This window comes from Octodon degus, unplaced genomic scaffold, assembly GCF_000260255.1.
Source record: "Octodon degus isolate 3935 unplaced genomic scaffold, OctDeg1.0 scaffold00089, whole genome shotgun sequence".
NCBI classification, from domain to species: domain Eukaryota; kingdom Metazoa; phylum Chordata; class Mammalia; order Rodentia; family Octodontidae; genus Octodon; species Octodon degus.
This window is the reverse complement of record NW_004524665.1, coordinates 883,667-891,165: the sequence shown is the minus strand read 5'-3', so window position 1 is coordinate 891,165 and position 7,499 is coordinate 883,667. Positions and strand designations below refer to the sequence as shown.

General features: G+C 42.3%; 1 pseudogene; it reads right to left on the bottom strand.

The window, feature by feature from the left end:
• Positions 1–726: 726 nt before the first annotated feature.
• On the bottom strand, positions 727–1,203 carry LOC111818365 (annotated as a pseudogene).
• Positions 1,204–7,499: the final 6,296 nt, after the last annotated feature.

The window sequence follows — 7,499 nt, the reverse complement described above, 5'->3', positions numbered from 1 at the left end:
ACTTGCATGAATCCCAGTCTCTGGCACAGATACTCTCCAGAACCCCCTCACCCACCCTCAGCCCCACTCCCTGGAAGGAAGCCAACCCCGCTCAAAGTGGATTTCTTGTGGAAGACTGGCCTTTCTCTTCTGTGGTATCTCTAAAGTCTCCTCTCACTTTTTAAGTTTTCAGATTTTTATCAGTGCTCAGGTATAGTTTTGGACCCTTGTTTAATAATAATAATAAAGTCAGACTTATTTTAATTCTTCAAGAATTGATGAAATACCAACAGAGAAAAATCTTTTTGCTAAGAATCTGGACTGTGGCTCTGCATCATTCAGAGTTCTCCAGAAAAATGATGAGGAGATCCATATTCATTCTTTCTGTTTCCCTCTCCTACCTTTGTTTGAGGAACTGGGTCATGAGGTCACTTGGCTGTTGAGGGTCTCAGGCCCAGAATCTCTAGGCTGGACAGAAAAGCTGTGAAGGAAACCCAGTCAACAATCCAGAGAAAGTGCATCACTTCCCACATTCAGTAGGGAGACTGTGGAAAATACCTGTACCTGCAGACACTTACAACAAATAGTGAAATAGGGTTTTTTTTTTCTTTTTATTATTTATTTACTTATTTTATCCTGCCTCAGGTTTATTTGTACAAAGAGCACAGGAGGACACCAGCGCCCCACAGATGGCACCCCAGGGGTCAGACCAGTCCTTCTGTTTTTATATCAGCAGATAAGAGACTTTTACTGTGGAGCCTTCATGGGGCCCTGGGCACCTTTGAGGGGCTAAGCACCTTTGGGAGCCTGGGCTGGAGCAGAGGTTGGAGCCTGGGCCTTGGCTGGAACCTGGGACTTTGGACTGCAAGGCCTGCGACCCTGGGCAATGTGGGCACTGATACACTTCCCAAGCTTAGGGTGGGCAATATAGGCAAGTCGAGTGCGCCTGCGGTTTACTCCCTTTGGGATGATCTTGGGCTTGACCTCCTTGAGCTTGATGAGGGCCTTGATAACCTTGGCATGTGCATTCATGGCCTTGGCATCGTTTGCTTGCATCTTCTTGAAACCCTTCTTGTTGTTCTTCTTGGCAAAATACATGTTCCTAAGGAACTTGGGATCTATCCTCTTCAGAGATCTGCATGTTTGTGACAGAGGTTTCTTGATGCCATTTCTGTGCCATTTTCAGGACTGACTGTGTGTGGTGTGGTTCTTGGACTTGGCCATAACTGCACTGTAAACTGCTGCTCAGTTTTTTCTTTTTAAAACAAAACAGGCCTTTTTAAAGGAAGAATATTCTAGAAAATATATTCTCTCTGACTTCCCAATCTGGTCCCAACTTGATATGAGAGGTAGTATTGACAAAAGGAAAAACCTATCAAACTCAAAGAAGAGAATGTATTTTATGTTAAAGCTACAAAACTTACCTAGTTGGAGGGTTTACAAAGGCAACATTGAGTGTATTTCCTAGGTTGTATTAGGAAAAACTGGATTTCTTACATACACAGAAGAACATGTGTGTAGCAGTGAGCCATATGAAGGAAGATGCAGGCTGAATCAGAGAAAGAAATAACCAGGATTCTCTTGAGTTTGAGAATATAACAACACAAGCTAAGAATGTAGTTTGAGTCAGAACAAGTAAGCAGAGGTTTCAATTAAGAAACAGACTGTCAGAGTCCTTGCCTCTTGCTCCAGGAATTGTGTCCTCTCCTCAGGCTAATCATTTATAATGAGCAGAGTCACTTGCAAACATAATAGAAACAAGGCAGAAAGTTCTGCATGTTTCCACTTTGGAGAAGGAATTTGGGTTGAACTCAGAAAGGAATTTGAGAGGAGACCAAGGGAAAGGGTTTTGGTTGAGCCAAAAGAGGTAGTCCCGCCTCCTAAAGAACGTCTTCCACATGGTGTAAGATGTCTATTTATCTTGTCACGCAGCAGCACAAATTCCTGTCTTAACTTGTTTTGGAAGGTGGAAGGCCCAAGAGGATTAAAGAAGAGCATGGGTATTAGACCAGTGCTGTAATACTGTTGTAGAGAAAAGGCTTCTCAGAGAGGGATTTGTGGCTTTCAGAAGAGTAGATGGCCATAAGGACCACCAGGAGACTGCATCACAGAATCAGCTGGGATCTGAGTAAATAAGTAATGACAGTGGGTGTGTATGTGATGTTCAGAGCTAGCAGGTTGGACAATATGCAATTATTTGGGGCAGAAGATGAGATTCTACTTGATGACAAAGAGACAATTTTCTTTCTGTTGTCTCCAATAAGCACAGTGGTAATAAAATGAGTTTGTTCTATATTTTTACCATCGGCATGGAAGAAAATTTGAAGATAGGAATGGAACTATTAAGAGCACTTAAATACTTCAGATAGTCACTTTCTAAGAGGTGGAAGAGGACAGAACTGTGAATTTGGAGTCCATCTCAGGAATGAATCTCTGACCTTGGAGAGAAGGAAGCAGGACCAGGAGAGATTGGTGATGAACAAAGGATTTCTAAGTTTTGAAAAAGAGGAACTCAGTAAGCTACACATTAGAAAATGAGATTTCATCCAAGGGAAAGCTTCCAGAGCATTAAACAGATGCTTTGCGAGCCCTCAGAAGAGGAAATAGTGACTCAGAGGGAAATCACACCAAACCTTGTAATCATCCTTTTTAAAAAATTATGTTCCTAGATTTGTGGAACAGGAAAGCTTAGGGGAAAATCTTTAGAAAAGGCTGCTTTGGTTTCAAAAGAGTCTTTGCCAAAGACACAGGATCACTTAACAGACACAAGCATGAAGTATTAGCTGGGTACTGGCACAGGTGACACTGTGAGTGGCAGAAAAATCATTTCCAGAAAAAGTGTTGATTAATAGGTTGATGTCACCTGGAGGAAATTCCAAGCTTGCATCCATGCTTGGGTCCTGGCTGATTTCACCATTTCATCCATGGCTTGGCTGATGACATACAAGACCACATACGATTCACAGGTGATATAAGCTGAACAACAAGAAGAGCTAATTTGACAGCTCTAAGAATTGAGTTTCTAAATTATCTTGACATCCAGAGCAGTAGGCAGAAACTAACAAGGTAGAATTTCATGAGGACAAATGGAAAACTATACTTAGACATTCATACAAGGAGAACATTAATGATCAGCCTGAATTTCTAACCCCTCAGTCTCTTAACTGGCTATCAACTCCAGCTGCTTTGCAGAATGTGCCTGGCTTTAAGTAGGAAGCTAAAGAGTTTTTAATCAGCATTTTCAGCCATGCTGTTAGATTAGTCCTATTAACTAGTACCTGATTAACACTCAGTGTCCTCAATTTCCACAATGATTGAGACCCTCCCTATTGCCCTGGTTCCCATGGCCTCATCTCTCTTTGGCTCTGTCCCTGAATCTGCTGCTCAGTAATTGCTCATTTGAATCTGCATATAGTTGACAGCACAGAAGTCAGCAAACCCTCCACCCTGGCTCTGGTGCACTGACTGACCTTGAATACAGGTCCTACTTGGGCCTTCTGTCAGTGGATGTAACTTCAACATTTAATATAATGCTTGAATGCTCTTGTAGACTAGCTATAAACATCAACATAAGATGAAAGCAGTCATCTAGGTTCAAGTTCAAGACTATGATCTCTACAGAGACAGGTACAGAGTAAATGAAGGGCACAGTGGAGGACCACAGGCTAAGGGAGACCAAGTCAGCTGTGGTCCAGTAAAGGGAATCTGCAAAAGAAGTGGGGAGAGAGTGCCCTAGCAGTGCTAGTTGAGTCAACCAAGTTAGAATTGCAGAAGGCAACTTGTGACTAGTTGTCAGGAGAGGTGATTGTTCATCAGTGCTATGCAATGCCACCATGTCCAGTAGGCTCAAAGACCTAAAACATTTCAAATAGACAGAGTAAATCTAGACTACCAGTGACATTCACAGAAGTGGCTTCTGGGAGTAAAAGGGAGGAGAAGCCTGAGGGCAGAAGGTCAGAGGGAAGACTTGACAAAAGGAGATGAAGAGTCACCTGAGTGCTCGAAAGAGAGAAGGAGAACAATGAGAGGAGGCACTAGGAAGGGATAAAGAGACTGGTAAAGGACTGGATGTGTGCATGCCCTCACTGTGGCTTATATGGGACTCAATCAAAGTGTACATTGAATATTTAAAGTTAAAAGAAACTATTAAAATAAAAGTAACATTGCCATTAATCTCCTGCAAATTACTTCATCTCAAACACACTTCTCCCATCATTTTGTTACTTTCTGAATCAGTTCTGAAAGATGCTTCATTTTAATCCCTTTTAATCTCTTTCTTGAGATTAAAAAAACTCAGTGAATACTGCTGCCAGGTGACATCTCATGGAAAGGCGCCTCTTACAAAATTACCTAGTGTCCTCATCTACCTAATTCAGCAGATCTAGCACCATGCAACTTCTAGATCTTTGACTATGAAAGCAAATATTTTGAATCCATTTAGGATATTGAGGCAGCCACAACAATGCAACTAAAGATGCTCATAGATGAGTTCTCCCAGAACTATTTTAGCAAGCAGCAAGAGTGATGAGACAAGCATGTTCAAGGGCAGGGGAAGGATTCTGAGGTGGATTAGTAGCAAGGTGTCTTTTACTATAACAATAAATTTAAATTTAAGCATGCACGATGTTTTGCAATCTTATATTTTACATGAAGCAGGGAAATGCAATGAGAATTCAAGGTAAAGATTTATACAGAACATGTGTCCATGCACAATGCTGCTCACCACTTCCCCTCTTGTGCTTTTCTTTTCTTATCGCCATCATTCTTTTTCTGCTCCTTCCCTTTGCCTTTGGAGGCTAGAGTGTATGGCTTTGTCTTTCTATGCACACACAACAGTTCTTATAAATTGTGGTCTTGGCATTTTCCATAATGTTTGTCTCTCCACTGAGGTATAAACTAATTTTGAACAGGGGCAGCCACAAATAAATACTAAGAATAAAAGTATAGTGACCTAATGACTCCATTTTGTATCAGACACAAAAATTCTTTAAAGGAGGTATGAACTGATTCCAGTAAGAGGTCAGGTCTGTATGGACGAAGGTTCTGGAAAGCATGTTACCTGTGGGAACTTCAGAAGTGCTGGGATGTTTTGCTTCAAAAGAGAATATTGGAGTGAGCAAGGAATGCAGGTGAGAATCATACCAAGTTTTAGGAGGACACTTTAGAACTAAATTATGCAAGTGACAATAACTTGGATTTAGTTTGATATTGAGAAGAAATTGCTAGAAGCAGGAGCAAAGTGATCTGGCACTCCTCGTAGTCTCAACATGCTTCAAGTTGTTGCTAAAAACTCTCAGAAAAAGAGTCCTGATAATATCTTGCTTGATGGCTTTAGGTCAACTGCTCATCTTCCGGAGGTGTTGGGAAGTGGTATGCACTGATTTCCTGGGTCTGAGTCACAGGTTCTGTCTGTGGCTCTGTCTTTGCCCACACCATGGGGGAGCCCACAATCCAGTGGCTTTGGAGGAGGAGGAATGGTGAAATAGTGACATGGGCTTTGGACAGGCAAGCAGGAAAAGCGCATTGCAACCCTGTTCCCTGGGGCGCTGCTCTGATTATGCAGGAGGGTTGTACTGAGGGTTTGAAAGAAGGAAGAAAAATCAGGCCAGTCCTTCAGCATTTTCTGCCCTTTCAACATATTTAAAAAAACATTTTAGATGTTGTACCCAGCGAACACTGGCTGCTAGAATCGATGTCCCCACTTTCCTTCTCAGTCCCCAGGGCTTTCTGGAGCTGTCCCTTCCTTCCCTCCAGCTCTCAGAATGCTGAACATTGTTTGCTGAGTTGAGGCAGAGCAGAGGGGCCACAGTTATGGAGCAGGGAAGTCACTCCACGTCCTCCAATTGCCTCGCTCCCCCTCTTCATTCCTGGGCCCAAGAGTTCTTACTGAAAAGAAAGATATTTTCAAATATAGCTTTCTAGACGCTATTCCTTATAGTCCATATGAGTGCTAGTCTGCCTTTTCATTGAAAGTGTTACTAGCCCCTCACCCAATAATCAATTGTGCTTCTGCTTTGTTCAGTCTGAGTGTTTGCTCTATAAGCATGCACTCAGCCATGACTGCCTTGGGGAAGCTGAGGCAGGCCCACTTAGCAATTTGCGTCAGGCTGCCTCTAGTGCTGCCATGGCTGCCTTGATGTCCCAAACTGATCGAGAATATTTGCTTTTCATGGTCATTTTGACTTTGGGGAAGATCCAGGAGTCCTGGGGCCAAACCTGCTGAATAAGGTGGATGAGGACATATCATCATGTTCTTAGGAAACTGCATTCCATTGGCTGGTGCTCGGCATCAGTGTTCGCTGTATGTTTGATCACAGCTTATACAGACACTCATGAAAATGTCCTCCAGAACTGCTTCAGAAAGTGCCAACTGCGATGGGATAAGTGTATTTGAGGCAATGAGGAGCACTGCGAAGGGATTAATGCCATTTTTTTTTTTACTGTATTAAATATTTTCTTTAAAAAAATCTAAAGAGGCACTGTATTTTTTGATCAACTCTTATAGAAGAAAGAGTCTGTTATATGGCTCTTGCTAACTTGTGAGGGCATAAATGATAGGAAGCAAGACCTGAGAACTTTTATGGCTGTTTCATTTGAGCTGCTTGCTGACACTTCTGTTCATCCAGCAGTGCAGTCCACCGACTCTGTACAAAGATTGTTAGGCATCTGTAGGCTGAGCTTTCAGAGCCGCTTGACCCAGCTCTACCACTCCCACTGTGAGCTCAGAACCACGCTGAATCCTTGGCCTGGTTCCCCTTTAACACTTTGCATGTGATTAGTGAACCCCAGGGTGGGTTTTGGAGAACCAAATGTGCCAAAATATTTGGAGGTGAGGCACAAGACCGGCTTGTGTGCATGAGCAGTCGCATGATTTCTACTTCTGGTCTGAGGAAAGCTCGTTCTCTAGTTCACTTCCCCAGCTGGCATGCACAAGTCTGCTGTTCTTATGACTCTCAGGGGTAAATGTTGCAAAGCTTGTTTTAAGTTCTGCAAAGTTTTGTGCCTTAAGGAACTGCAATCTGGTTTTGTTTGGTTTTTATTTTTCCCCTGAAAGAAAGATTTGGTGAAACTGATTTCTCCTGGCATCAATGCCACAAACAAGTATTAATCTGTGAGAAAAATCATTAAAATTAAGAGTACTTTCTATGGATAGATGACCTACCTCACATTTTCCATGCATATATCAGTGTGATGGATTTATTTATTTATTTATTTTCTTTTGCGGTACTGGGGATTGAACTCAGGACCCTGCGCTTGCCAGGCAAGTGCTTGTTCTACTGAGCTATCTCCCTGGGCCCGGTGTGATGGATTTATTAAAGTTTTCTTGATCTTCTGATTTCATGGTTACACATTATAACAGTCATTAAACAGAGGTTCTCAAAACATCAATTACCTGAAATTAGTTTTAGTAAAAGCACATTTAGTAGAAGAATCAGACAGAGGCACAGTGGGGGTGGGTACCCTAGTGCTGTGCTATTGGTGAAGACATAATCCCCACCTCTCCTTTTGCTCTTTCTAAA